This window comes from Cataglyphis hispanica, chromosome 25, assembly GCF_021464435.1.
Source record: "Cataglyphis hispanica isolate Lineage 1 chromosome 25, ULB_Chis1_1.0, whole genome shotgun sequence".
Taxonomy (NCBI): Eukaryota; Metazoa; Arthropoda; class Insecta; order Hymenoptera; family Formicidae; genus Cataglyphis; species Cataglyphis hispanica.
Window position 1 is genome coordinate 2,156,983 of NC_065978.1, and position 14,792 is coordinate 2,171,774.

At 45.5% G+C, this 14,792-nt stretch overlaps 1 long non-coding RNA gene across 1 annotated transcript in view; it reads left to right on the plus strand.

Annotated features, from left to right (window-relative positions):
- The window catches only part of LOC126858483 (uncharacterized), a 182,473-nt gene that overhangs the window by 164,633 nt on the left and 3,048 nt on the right, over nucleotides 1-14,792 (plus strand). The gene's annotated exons all lie outside the window — the stretch shown is intronic.

The following is a 14,792-nucleotide window of genomic DNA, read 5'->3' on the forward strand; positions in this document are numbered from 1 at the left end:
AGAGTCTCTTCCATTTAATATCGCTTACTCGTTCGAGCTAAACGGCCGACCAACCATTCGCTAATTTCTTCGGAATGCCATTTACTAAGTCGCGAAGATGAGATACGCGGCTGCCTTGATCTTTCTGCTATCGTTTTGTTTTCATTGTCGCGTGAAAAATGACCGAGAGTATTAGAAATGGAATTTTTTGGCAAAACATATGTCAAGTTTTTTTTTTTTTATCGAAACATAATTGAAATTGAGAAATTCAATAGCTAATACCGTTCAAGCGTCAACGAGACAACGAAAGCGAAAGTATTGCGTCTCCGCGACACGAGAGCATTGTCGAGGAACACATTGCTGCTCTTCGCTGAAACGTAACATATGCAGCATGTAAGTGGAAGGCGATTCCCCGCAGCGGGTGTAACACCGGTGAACGTGGAACTTGGCCGGATTACATATCGCGGCAGCGCCAACAGTCCATCCCGTCTGTCCAACGTTTCTACGTTCGAAGCCGGTGGCGGCTATTTGGACAGCCTGTCGACCGCGCAGACGGTCGGTGAAACACACCGGGGCAACAAACAGTACAATACAATATTACAATCCGGGCAATAGCAACATGTCACCGGCGCAGGTACAGCGCAGTGACAGCGCAACATATCAACCGCGGTTGTGCTCTCAGCCTCCGGTCTGCGCGCGTCTCCGCTCTCTTTTCCTCCGTTCTATCTCGTTCCTACTTTTATATATCGGGCATCTCTCTTTCCACGGGACGCAATCTCCCTTTCGCCCCTCTTGCACATGTACCTTCCTGGCCGCCCCCTCGCCGTTCGCTCGTCGTCTCCGTTCGATCGCGTTCCGTCTCGGTTCCACCTCGCCGAGCGACTATATCTGATTGGCTGGATCATTAATCACCGGTGACCGTGCGGCAGCCCTGTCCCGTCCTGCAACTAAACTCGTGGAATCGAACTCACCGGGGTGTACGTGCTCCCGTTTTTCTCTTTGCGATACCTTTTTTTCCCTTCTCTCTATCCCCCTCCGCCGCCGCCGCCGCCGCCTCCTGTTATTCTCCCCTCGAAGACATGTCCGACTGCGAAAAATCCCACAGTCACGACTTTGGAAAAGAAGAAAGTTTGATGTGCCTTATTGGATACATCGTGATTGAAATCGGGCCCGAAAATCTCGATTTTTATCGCGTATCTTCGAATCTAGAAACATTTTCGTTAAAAATTCAAAGATCTTCCGATGAAAAATTTTTATCCGAACGGTTATCTGATTTTCGAATTTTTCTTAATCTTAGCAACGTAGAGTCGAAAAAGCCTCGCGACGATGTCAATTCTATTCAATGCAATGACGTTATCAGATGCGTTGTTAGTAGCGTGTCGTGTCTGTTTGCAATGTTTCAACAATCACGTGTCATATTGATGATCAATGAAGCATGGCGAAATTACTTAATTATTTGATGCTGACTGATTGGTTTGCGAGCCGTGAGATATTTTGTATCGTTCTCTTCATGGGTTAGCATTGGCTTTAATCCGGACTGCGAGCGGGAAGCGCTTAATAAAGCATCGAGTTATGATTGGCCGATAACTAATTCGATTAATCCGTCGGATAATTAATTTATTCAAGATCCCGCGAATCGATAAGCGTTGGAAGATGTACCGTTGATCGACTTGCAAAACTTTACCGCATTCGCCCACCGCCCATCGCCATCCGCCTGCTCGGTTACGAAACTTACGATGTCGTTACGGCATCCGCCTTTATCGGTTCGATTACGCTGCATACTTTGATATTACGAGCGTTTCTCACCTTCGATCTTTAAATATTTCTCTCGTTATTGCGTCATTCCTCGATTTCAATCGTGTCGCAAACATATTGCATTTTTAATATTATTTATTTTATTCAATCTCATCTTGATATCTCTTAAATGATTACATAAATTTCGATGAATGCATAAATTGCGCACACGAAAGATTAAAACTATTCAAATTTTTATTTAATGTTTCTATTAGGATCTAGTTTTTCTATTTACGAGCCATAAAAAAGTGACAAAATTTTTACGCGATAAATACACAAAGTGCACACAAGAGATTAAAGAGATATTTGAACATTTTAATTCAACATTTTTCCATTAGAGTTCCTAGTTTTTCTGTTTGCGAGCGACAAAAAGCGCATTCTCAAGAGAAATTCTCTTCGCGACAGTTTTTCGCCCAACAGACGGTCAATCAATGTGATTCAGTTTGTCCAGTTAGGGAGAGACCTGAACTGTACGACACTCGGAAGAGACGCGACGGTTGGTAGGTAGGGTCTTAGGATAAGGAGCTCGAAAAAAACGTGTTGGTTGCCTGTTACGACAAATTGAGACCTGCCACCGTGACAAACCCAACGTATCCTCGAGTGACCTCGGTTCGCGGGTCCATCGGCGACCCCGACCCGATCTATCGAGATGCTATGACCCCCGGAATCTCCTGGGGACACCTCTAATAGCCGGATTATCTCTCCTCTTGTGTTTCTTCCGTTATCCTCCTCTCTCGCCTCCAATAAGGATAACGAGTCCTTCGTTCGTCGCTGCCCTTCCGAGGCTTCGTCGCCCTCGCTCCAATATATAAGATTTCTTTTCTTTTTCGAAGAAGATACAATTCGTTACAAGAGAATGGAGAGAGTTTAGGTTAAAACACATAAGTCTTACATTACAAATGCAGAAACAAAAGTATAATTTTGACGTTAGCGCTTAAGTGAAGATTAGATCTTGTCTGAGGCGCATGTCGTCGGAGCAAAATATCGACGGGGCAGCTTTTTAGCTTCTAGACACGCGGAGTATAGCATTGGGTTATTCAACGTCCGCACGATGGATGAAAGTTATTGATTTATCGATTGGTTCGTCAAGCGATTAGGAGGGTCTGTTGATTAATAGTCGACGTATGCCACAAGATAAACTGACGTACTGGCGTTCGTCGACTTCTTGTTTTTCCTTTCCTTCTCACTCGGCCCGCGATCGCCTGTGTTCTCTCCCTTCCATCCTGCACTCGAATAACTCGCGTCATGTAAGTTATTTGTACGAGAGTCGAACCTTTAACGATCGTGTCTCGCAAGACGATCGATGTTTTTGCTATTCGCCCGCTCGCCCATATCAAATCTCTCTCCGCTCATCTCAAAAACTACGCGGAACATACTTGAAAATTATTTTTAAACGCAGCTCCTCTTAGCTGTCACTCGAAGTACTGAAGTAAAAATTAATTTCTATAAAAAGATATTTACTTTCTAATGCAATTAGATTATAGATTACAGAAGCCTCAAAGATTTTACTCTTCAAATTTAATTCGAAAACGTTTACAATTTCGTAGATGTAATTAAACAGTGTAATAATTTGTGCGAAATAATAATTTTTTTTTTTTTAGACGGGCAATTTTTGTAATCGAGCAATTTTAAGCGAAAATTAGAAGTTATTAGAAGTTATATTTTTCTATCTCGCGCAAATCGTTGAATCGCTCGTGCATCACGATTGACTTCCTAAAGTCGTTTCTTTAAAGGAACGCGCACAAGGTGGTCGACGCTCGCCGCGTACATCGTTCCGTACCGTAATATCATTCCCGTCAAGTTTTAACGCGTTAAAGCGTGGAAGGAGTTACCATCCGGAGCCATCTCGAGTGGCTCATTTGCTGTCGTTGCTGTCGTTTGCTGCCGACGGCGAGGCCACCGGTGGCTCGAAATCCATTAACGTTTGCTGCGCGCTCAGGAGGCCGACCAATAAATTTTATTAATACATTCGTGGCAGGGCAATAACGACAGGCGGCATTGTGCGCGAACGGACTCACCGGGAGAGGGAGAGAAAGAGAGGGAGGGAGGGAGAGAGAGAGAGACAGAGACAGAGAACTCGCGCGACGTCTCTCTCTCGACTGTAAAGTCCGCAAGTAGCGATAATGGTAGCGTTTTGCGGCGACTGGTAAACCGCTCCGCCTTCCGGGATCCTGGTGGCCAGCGGGAACACGACTAACGCATTTGCAATACCCAAGTGACAGAAGCGGCAACTACCACAGACACACATCGGTACTTTGTACCCGCGAAGAAAGCCCGGCGCGCGAGATTTCTATTCTTGCGTCTTCGTTATAATTGAGTTATGTCGCGCTCCTACTTTTGCTTTCAAGTCGAGTTTAAGGGCTGATTATCGTTAATGTCGCTTTAAAGTAGGAATAACTTTGATCAAATTTTCTTTAGTTATCATGGGTGGAGTTACAATTTAAAAAAACGCAAATCTATTTGCTGTCACGTAAGAATGCGATAGAATGTCTTAAAATTGGAAAGTAGAAACAGTCATTAATTTTGTAATATTTAAATATTCATTTTATCAGTCTCTATGAGCGTTAATTCGGGCTATTAATGCAAATGTTGCTAAAGTCCATTTGGAAAATACGTTATATTGGTTAAATCACAGACCTTTACGAATACTCTCCGTGATACACATAATCGCTGGCCATATATTCTTCTAGAAATAACGAACAGAGAGCGCGCGGCCCCGATAATCTCCGTATAACGAGATACCATTTAAATATTAAATTTTGGGCCCGTCCGCACGGCCACGTCTATACCGGCAGGATCCCGAGGGAACCATGATCGGTTTCCAATCTGGCGGATGCCTTATTACAGACTGGGCCGGTCAGGCTTGTGGATGCCATACGGCTGCACGTGTCTACGTTACGAGGAAAGAGAAGAAGAACCTTACCGGGTATATATCCACCGACCAACCAACGGCAGCCGGCGGGCTTCTGGTCCTCGTGTACCGCAAGAAGAGTAGTCTCGAGACGCGAGACGAGTTACGAAGGGGGACCGCGGCGGCGGCGGCGGCGAGGGGGGGATACCGGTGAGGCCGGGGTCCCGCGCGTATGATATTAAACACTATAATTATTATTTAAATTCCAGTAGGATGGCTCCCGGTGTTGCGGCTCCCTCCTCTTCGCGTCTCCCTCCCCATTTCACTCCCCATCGTACCGTTTCCTCTCTCCCCCCCCCTCCTCCCCTCTCCCTCGCTCCGTTTCTTTTCGTCGCGGCTCTCCAGCCTCCCTCTCGCGCCTGCTGCCCCTCTTCTCCCCCGTCCTTTTCCTCTCATCTTGTCGTATGGCCGCGCAGCAGCCACGCGCTTTTTGCTCTCGTATACCGGTCGCTTCTCGTCGACCGATCGTTTTGCTTTTTCCATGTCGCTTTGCTCCTGCTCCGCCCGCGCGTAGGCGCGACTCACCCGCTCGAGCATCGAGACCGAGACGAGAGAAAGAACGGTCGCAACCGTAGACCCGATCTTATAACCATTGCCACCATGAGATGGTTTATTGCCGGGACCTGACCCCATGTAATCACTATAAACTATACCTTCTTTTCTCTCTCTCTCTCTTTCTCTGGGGAAGAGCCCTCTCTCTATGCTACGCGATCATATTAGATGCCATTACGTGCAACGCGGGAGGCCCGCCCTCTTCCTTTTCCTCCTCCTGTATTATCAAATTTTTTTTTTCTTATATACGCCTCCTCGATTTGCTTTCTCTTGTTGATTTAGAAAATGTTTACGATATATCGAGATTTCTTATTCCACGCTCACGACTATTTTCACTAAAGAATATATATATATATATATATATATATATATATATATATATATATATATGTGTGTGTGTGTGTGTGTGTGTGTGTGTGCTGTCTAAATAAATTTTTATCTTTTACTTTAACCGTTAGGACTAAATAATTTTCATCTCGGAAAATAGTCAGACGGTTAACGGATATATTTGAGAGCACGGGGAGGGTCTAGAGCGCTCTTCTCTCAACTCGATGACTCCGCGATGCAAATAATCTTCCTCCTCTCATGACCGAAGAAAAACAATGCGCCGGATTCAATACCGGTAGCGAGTGCAGACTGAGATCGTGCGTTGTGGGTGGGCCTCTCTCAACCGAGAGAGGAACGATAGCAGTAACCGCGGCAACAACATCGAGAAGAGCCAGGGGCAGCATCGCTCCTCGGTTTCACGGTCTCGTGGAGCTGGTGGCTTCGTTGGCTCTTATGGGAATGCGATAGGCTCGATAAAGACGCACGCACACCAAAATCTGTCGGTTACGCATTTTTTTAAGATCCACGCCCGTCCGTACTCTCTCTTTCCTCGCCTTCAGTCTGGACACGGACGGAAATCCGTTTATCTCGACGCGTTTATCGCGAAATTTTCGAATCTCCCGTAGCCATAGCACAAAGTATTCGGCGTTTACACCGACACGATAAGAATCGCGTTCATGTAAGTATTAGCGATGTGAGAGGAGCCTTACGGGGGTAGCGTAGTAGCTGAAACGATTTCACTGCGGTGGAGACCTCCGCGCAACGGGCTTGTTATTATTTGTACTATTGTTGGCTCGTGACTTGCAACCCGTGCCTTAACCCACGAGCCAGCCGTTCGCTGGCTCGACTCTCCTCGGCCCGCCCACAAGAAAACAAACATCGATGTATCGCCAGCCGCGTCTCCGTCACGCCGTTTCTTTCCTGGCGTCGATGATGGTGGCGAGCCGTCGAGTTTCTATGCACCATTATACCTATGTATTTTATCAAGTATACCGTAGGCCATCGAATAAATTACTCTTCCGTGGTTATAAATTAAAATGTATTAAGTATTTCAAGTACGGTTGTACTTGGCTTTCACGGTCGTTGACTCGACACGCGCGGTTTGTTAAAGAGATGCGACGAGTATTCGGCAATTTGATAAGCATCGAGGACGAGAATGTTAAATTCAACGATGTCGGCGGACGTGCACGGCAATGATTTACTCTCACTTCTCGCAGCGCGGTTGGCACACATTCGCAGCGACGGCTGAGAGATTAACGCGACGGTCATTACCAACTTTGTTCTATTCAATGGATCATTCGCAAGAAGTGAGCCGGTATCGGCACAATCAGCCGACAGCCTCTTTCCATCCGTTTCATCAGATCGTGAGAAAACGCATTAGTTGAGCCGAGATACGAATGGCGTACGGATACGAATGGAAAAATCTTGCGCGTGACATTCTCCATCGATCTGCCCGTATGTTCGATCATCAATCGATATCTCGATCGGCGAAATGTTTAGATCTCGCTCGGCCGTTCGTACGTCGTTGTCTGATGGTGGGATCGGTAAGGAGCGATTAAATCGCAGATTCCTTATCTCGCCTTACGGTTTCCACCCTGCTCCCTGGGCGGGAAGAGCCCCGAGGCGTGTACGAAGACTTCCTCTCGTCCCTCTCCCCCTCGACCCTCGCACCCCGTCGACGTTTTTCGAGCCGGGTATACTATATACGTGCCTCGGCGCAGAGGCGCGTCATTATACTCACGTCACTCAAAAGCTCCTCTTCTTCTTCTGCCCTGCCGGGGTCCCAAGTTATGAGAAACACGAGCCGCGAGGTAACCGCCGCCGCCGCCGCCGCCGCCGCCACCACCACCACCACCGCCGTCTTGGTCGGCTTTTCTTCTTCGTCTTTTTCCTCTTCTTTTTCGCCTTCCATCCTTGCTGTCTCTTTCTCTCATCATTAGATTGCCCACCCGCTCTTCGAACAATCATTTATAATCGCGCATAATAATTCGTGCAACGTGTCCCTGAACAAAAACCGCGATCGATAAAGGTGGTTGACGAAGAGATGCTCCCGCAGTTTTGCGGTCGATCGTACGTACCTACAATGAGTGATCAATGAGCGGCGTCATAGTGTTTCCTGCGTCGAATGAACGATGTAAAGCCTTATCTCGTTTTCTTTTCCGACGCGATCGATCTCGATCTTTGTGCTTCGTCTCGCCTACGTTTTTATATAATCGTCTTTTATTGATGCTGATCGAAGAGTCTTGATATCATTGAAAAAAAAGTTTTCTTTAGCTAACTCTTTTTCCTGGAAATTTATTTCTAATATCTCTTTAGATATCTTTATAATAAGTCAAGCAAACTGACAATAGTCTTCGAATCGATCTTGTTGGATTTGAGAAATGGATGTGTTCATCTGACATGCATCTGGAATTCGTGGAAAGGTATCTCTTTCTTCTCTCGATTAAGAGGAACCGGTGTGACGATGTGTGACTAATAATAAGGTACAGAAGGAAAGTCCTGGGCTGGTGCAACGCGTAGGCGAATCGAGAGTGCAGGGCCCACGATGTGGCCTCGCCCTTTCCTCTCTCGGCACCGTCTAACGCCATTCTTTCAACTCGCGCTTCCCCCGCTTCGTCTGGCCGCGTGTGTACCCACTAACCCATAATTAGAGGCTTTCGCAAATTATATGCGCGAACGTGTGTCCCCTCGGTAAAATATCGGCTTAATAATAACAGTTGGAGAGCACGGCAATTATCAGAACCCCTGAGGAGCGACAAAAGAATCTCCGAAGTTCTTTTGTCTCCTCCTCTTCCTTCTCTGCGTGGAATTTCTTATGTCGCACTAGATGTGTTGTCTCTTGTATAAGCACGAGTGCGTTATCGTATTCAATTGAAAACAGTTTAGAAAATTGATTTTGAATTCTCTAGTAATTTGCTTTATTTTGCGAAATAAATTAAATCATATTCTGCGAAATTAAAAATTAAATTAAATTACTACAAATTATTTATTCATTTAATAAATCCGTTGGACATTAACGTCGATGAACGCAACGGCAAATGCAATCGTCGATCGCTCCGTACTTTCGGAGATTCACTTGCATCTCTTTTAGTATATCGAGTCGCCGTAAGAAAAGTTCAAGTCTGGAGAGGAACTCTCTTAGCAACATGTCTGCTCTTTTGCCAGTTATAATTATACAGGCTCGTTTTTCGCGTGAACGATCATGCGGGTACACCGCATCCGTATGATACGCGCCGCGGGTTCTTAAGGGCAGCCATAATGCGCGACCGGGTACAGCGGCTTTTTATTGGCTAATTGGTAATTAAGCCGGGTTAAACAGCGGGCAGCCAACGCTTTCTTGCCCGCCTTGAGTCGTTCTGCGACTCGCTAATTTAATTTGCGGTTTCGTCGCGTTCGTCCGCCCATACGCGAGGAGCCGAACGGTGATGAGGTTGCTCGTTTGCTTTGCCACCGGTCGTTCCTAATCCTCCCGACAACCGATCGCACATTCTGCCCAAGGATACTTAAATTTAAAATCGTATAACCGGCCCTTCATTTAAGACGAGCATTACATTATAGAGTCATAGTATAGATTCTGATGGCATTAAATGGCATTTAACTGTAATTGAGGAAGCCAGAGTTAGAATACAATATTAAAAAATAAATCCTTCGAATTTTTATTCACGATATCACTTTTTTGTCTACTTTCATGTTATGCTCCGCAAAGCTATGAGACATACGTCTTGTTCATTTAGAGATTAGAACTTTGCAAGCCACAGAGATTTCGTAAACCTCACTCGATTGTATTCGAGAGCTGTCGTTCCGCGACAGATCCGAGCGACGTGTATACATCAGTATTCTCGCGTAAGGAGAAGAGAGAGAGAGAGAAAGAGAGGAAGGGGGGAGAGGGTACCCCGAGGGCACGAAAAACACGCCCGGTACCGATTTGTCGACGAGATTAGACAATTTGTAAACACGCCATGCCGGGTGTACCGCGGTTGACCTGTCTCTCTGAACCCGTCGCTCGACTCTGTGCCTCTCTTTCTCTCTCCCCCTCTCGCTCTGCGTCTCTCTTCCCCTCCCTCCCTTTTTCTCTCAGACCATGAAGAAACCCGTCACCGTCATAACTCGAATGCATTCACCCTGGTTCATCCATTCACTCTTTCCATTCATGTCGGCCTTTCCTTCGTACGCACCGGTTGCGAACACGATGACGCCGTGAATTCGTGAGGGATTGTGATTATGAGAAGGAGGTAGAGGCGCGCGCGGACACGAAGACAGAGGAGACAAGCTGCGGTGGACCACGACGCGACTATGCGGGGTCGTCTCGGAGGTCAGATCGAGCCAGTCGCGCGAGCAACGGACGTGTAGGACGACGCATCGTCGCACGCTTCGTTCTTATCGATACTGATGAGCGACGAGGTCGTCGTTGTAGTCGGGGCGGAGGGCCAGGGAAAACACAGAGGTGGGCTCAGACACGGTTCATTCATTCAAGGATGCGCTTCGCCACACCTCCGCCGCGAAGAAGTCTGGTCGGTGAAGAAAATAAACCGGATGTGCTGTTGTCAGGCGTCTGTGAGGCATCTCTTCTGGCTCTGTCGCGATGTGACTTTCACCAACATAATTTATTTATATGTTTTCTTCGAATTTTTATAATGAACAAATATATTTTAGCAATAAATAATTATTAATAATGCCGACTTACAAAATTAATAACATTATATATTTTGTTATGTTTTGTCATCGATTAATTATTAAATGATCACAGACATGTCGATAAGAAGAAAAAAAAAAAAGAAATATGATGGAAAGATGTATTCGGACATTGTTTCTTTATTGCGTTGAATTAAACGTAGCCCCTTTTCGAGAGTATACGAGTCGTCTCCCTTTTCGTTTCTCCATCTGACATCGTCTCTCTTCTCTCCTCTGCGGTGTCTCGAGATGCGACCTTACGAGCGAGATTTACTTATGTGTTAGGGCGGTGACTTTAGACTTGCCTAACCTCACGTGGACACATCGGCTCTCCTCGCGCCCACGCGCAGAAAAAGCTACAGGACCTCTTTTGTGTTCCCTCCTCTCTTTGTCGTTAAACAATGAAACGCACGGGGGAAAAGGGGGGGAACTCTAATAACTTTGGCTGCGTGGCACACGCAGGTATAAGCAGGTAGTGCCGGCACATGTTGCGCGGCACAATGTGTGGAAATCGCGATACCTCGATTAAAGAAGACAAATTATAATGAATAGCGACGAAACAAATCGCGCATTTCGCCAAGATTAAAACAATTATTAAAAGAAAATTATTTCTCCCGATATTTGATCGCGTCGTCGCGAGATTCTCACCGATGATGAGCGAAGAGAACACGCAGTAGTTATCGAGCAAAAAAATATAAAGATATATCATTTCCAGCAATCGAGATGTCACGACCGAAATCACACTCCGAATTCCAAGCCGAGTCACTTTACGCGTAACGGACGCGTGTCTCGCTCCGGGTTATCAATGGTCGCCGATGACGAGCGAGATCCATTTCGTATTCCAATAAAAGCGGCGGGACGTTGCTCCTTATAATTCAGCGGATCTAATGGTGTCGGAAGATGAGAGCGGGGGCACAATCTTCGCGTGGACAAAAGGGAAGAACGGCTGGGAGAGAGGCAAGGGACAAGAGTTCCTCGGGCGGCGCGAGATCGGACTCGTGACCTGGCCCTTTTCGTTCCTGGCACATTGATTCTATGGAGTGACGGATGGTTCGGGGTCGAAGGAGGTCACGGTGGCGCCTCTCGGTCCCCCTCCGTCTCGCCCTCACCCTCCGCCCGGCCCTCGGTGTTTAGTTTAGGTTCATTCCGTCTCGTATACTTTGCCTTTTTCTTCGGTATATATCTTAGTCTATAGGCTTCGGTTCGTATCTCTCCCGTTGCAGAGGGAAACGCAAATAACTCGAGATCAAGGTAGTACTGGTAGTCGGCTGCGGGTTTCAAGTGTTATTATAGTGATCGCGCAATAATCGTATAATTCGTACGAGAAAATTCAAGTATCAGACTAACGGGAGATTCTCTCTGCTTCGATTCGTTTCAAGTACTCTTATCCTTAAGCTCTCTGTAATGGAAACGTAATTGATATAATACTAAACAAAGTACATATTTATAAGAGACTATATTCGATTTGCGATAGTCAGAATAATATACAGAAGCGGTGATTTTCTTCTTAGCGATATTCTTCCGAGACATATCATAGCATGTTTGTAATCGTAACATAAGCGCGATCTGGAACACGATGTCGTAATAGAACGACAACGGGAAGGGATCTGGAAGACGACGCATGAGAAACAGGGGCGGCATGCACGAGTGCCGCTCCCGATGGAAAAATTAAATAGAATCATTTTACTGAACTGCGCTTGTGTTTCCATCATCTCTGTATTGTACAGGTATTATGACTGTGAAGTCGCTTATGTTATGTAGGAGGGAAAGGAAATGGGTAAAAGGAATGGAATAGAAAATATAGCTGCCTTGTTATACCCTTCGCGAAAAAGATTACTTGCTGCCTTTCGGAACAAGAGAGAGAGAGGGAAAGAGAGAAATAAAGCTTTATGCATTTAAGCATCCTGGCTAAGATTTGTCACGAGCTAGTGTGTCACAGTCGAGTTACGGTTTCTTAAAGTTTTGACAAGGAAATCTGAGATTAATCGCTCGTAACTTTCTTTTACATCCCTGATAATGTTGAGCGCAGTGACGTTGTCTTAAAATGAGAAATCCAGTCCAGTATCGATATTCGCATTTATTTGAAAAATTAAAACAATAATCTGATTATATGAGAGAGAATTATTCCGCTCTCGAAAGTTTCGTTGGACTTTTGATTGTAATTGGTATTATGAGCGCGATAAGTGAATCTCAATAGATTCATCGGAATACTTGGCATTATATTTCCTTAAACGCATTTGACCTTTATACACATTTCGAGTAACGTATACCGTTTGGCTGTATAAATTTTACGACGACGTTTTCCTGGTTTCGAAGTAGGCAAGTCGCGCGAGCGCGAGCGCGAGGTTGCTTGTCAGCTGGTGGTCAAAAACCCACATTGATGGCGACGGCGAGATTCATGGCCGTCAAACGAACCGATAGCTCGTAGGTAGGCCGTAAAACTCCGCTAAAACAGGAATGATGCGTCGTGGTTTGCAACTTCTATTTCGAGACGCGATCCCGGAAACGAACCAAGTGGCAAAAGGCGAGGCTTCTCGTTCGCTTCCTTGTTTTTTCTCTTTTTCTTTCTCTCTCTCTCTCTCTCTCTCTCTCTCTCTCTCGAAAACCGTTACGGCGTACCATTGTATTGTGTCGGACGATACTATTACGTCGGCCTGTCGATACCGCGTCTTATAAAAGAATCGCGAGAGTCTTCTCGTTTTTTGTTTTATTATATACGCTTTTTCTTTCTTTATTACCAAGGAAAATTGGAGTGGAGTCATCTCACAATACTTTATCCTAATTCGAACATATAAAATTTATTTACCTGAAATTCCAATAAAAATAACTGCTGAGGCAATAGATTTAAGCTAATTTGTTGATGGCAAAAGAGCTAAATGTGCGCGAAATGTTACGAAATGCGTGCGATTCTAGATCACTAATAAATATGTCGGTATATGTATTTATAGCGCGTATCGATCGGAAAATCAGTTTTGCTGAAACAGAACACAGAGTGTGTGTCCATGAGCTTAACTCTAAATCGTATCTCGGTCTAATAAATTTCCTCGGGATGATCCCGTATGCTACGTACGTACATCTCGCGGCGGCTGCTATCTGACAACGTGTTTTCATATGTTAAAGACACGAATCCGTGGAAGGAGATGTTATGTCGCGGCGACGGATAGTTGCTAGAGACAGTTTCTGCTCCTTTCTTTTCTCTCCCGCGCGATAAAGCGTCCGTGGAACGAACAAAGGAGCGACAGTTCTACATATTGGCTGGTATCTACGGCCATTTATCTCCGAATTCATTACTGCCTAGCTGATGCAGCGCGACCGTGCATCGTGTGTATGTATGCGATGCCGGAAAAGGATCCCGGACGAACGAATCCCTCGGTTTGTTCGATGGTCTCGTCGCTCCCGTGGAACGCGCTTCCTTTTCTCGAGGAATTCACTTTGTATTAGGGACTGACAAGCTGTCCAAATAAATGTACCCAAAGTCATTTTTTTCTTTTTTCCTCGCCGATAATTGTCAACGCGATATTGACGTAATTAGCAAATATTGCGCATTAAAATATATAGTTTAACTTTTTTTACAAATTACAAGTTTTACTTGCGATATAAATGAGAAGAATTGATCTTATGAGGAATAAAATATTTATCGTCTTTCATTCTCTTCAAGAAGTCGATTCGTAAACAAGAATATCAATTATCTCAAAGAAAATAAGAAAGGAAGGACTGTTAAAGATTGTACCATGTAGAAGATAATACTCATTGCAATTATTGATGCACTTCGTTGATATCGTCCGTTGGCGATTACGATCCGGATTGTAGAACGTGATTGTTATTAAGAGCTACATTACTCGGTGGCTTTAATCTCTTCGCTACGCCCGAGGAGAATCGTCTCGTTTAAATACTCTGTCGCGACTCTCTCGTCGGGAGCGATTTATCATTCCGACCGCGCTAGTCGCACCTCAGCCAAGGTCTCTCCCTTAGGCTCCCCGTCTTCCTCCTCTCTCTCTCTTGTTGCCTGCCTATTCTCTCGACTGAAATTCGGACGACCTTGAGTTCGTGACACGATTTTTTAAATCCCACTCACGCTCGTTCTCAAAAATTCTCCGCTAGTTTCAACATCGTGAAAATAGTAGTACGCTTTCGATTTATGCAGAAATGATTTGACAACTTTTGCAATAAAATCCTCTCGATTCGAGTAAGCGCATCATCAAATTGGAAACCGCAACATATATATCGTCGCGCGATGTATTTATAAAGCTTGTGAGATGGTCGATTTACTTGGCACGTTCCGACGATATTTATCTCGGGGACGATTACGCGAAATATATACGCGGGCGGGGTTGCACGAAACACTTATTACCGCGGAAACATATGTAAATCCCTTCCCCGAGATACACGTCGATGTCTCGGATCCTCTCCCTTCACTTCATTGTTTCGCGGACGCAACTTTTTTCCACTTACAATTGCCATCGTTCCATGCCTGCGTCCCTTCCCCCCAATCCCTCCTTTCCTCCATCATTCCCGCTGTTCGCATTCGCCGTTTCTCTTCACCGGCCGCGCAGCATCG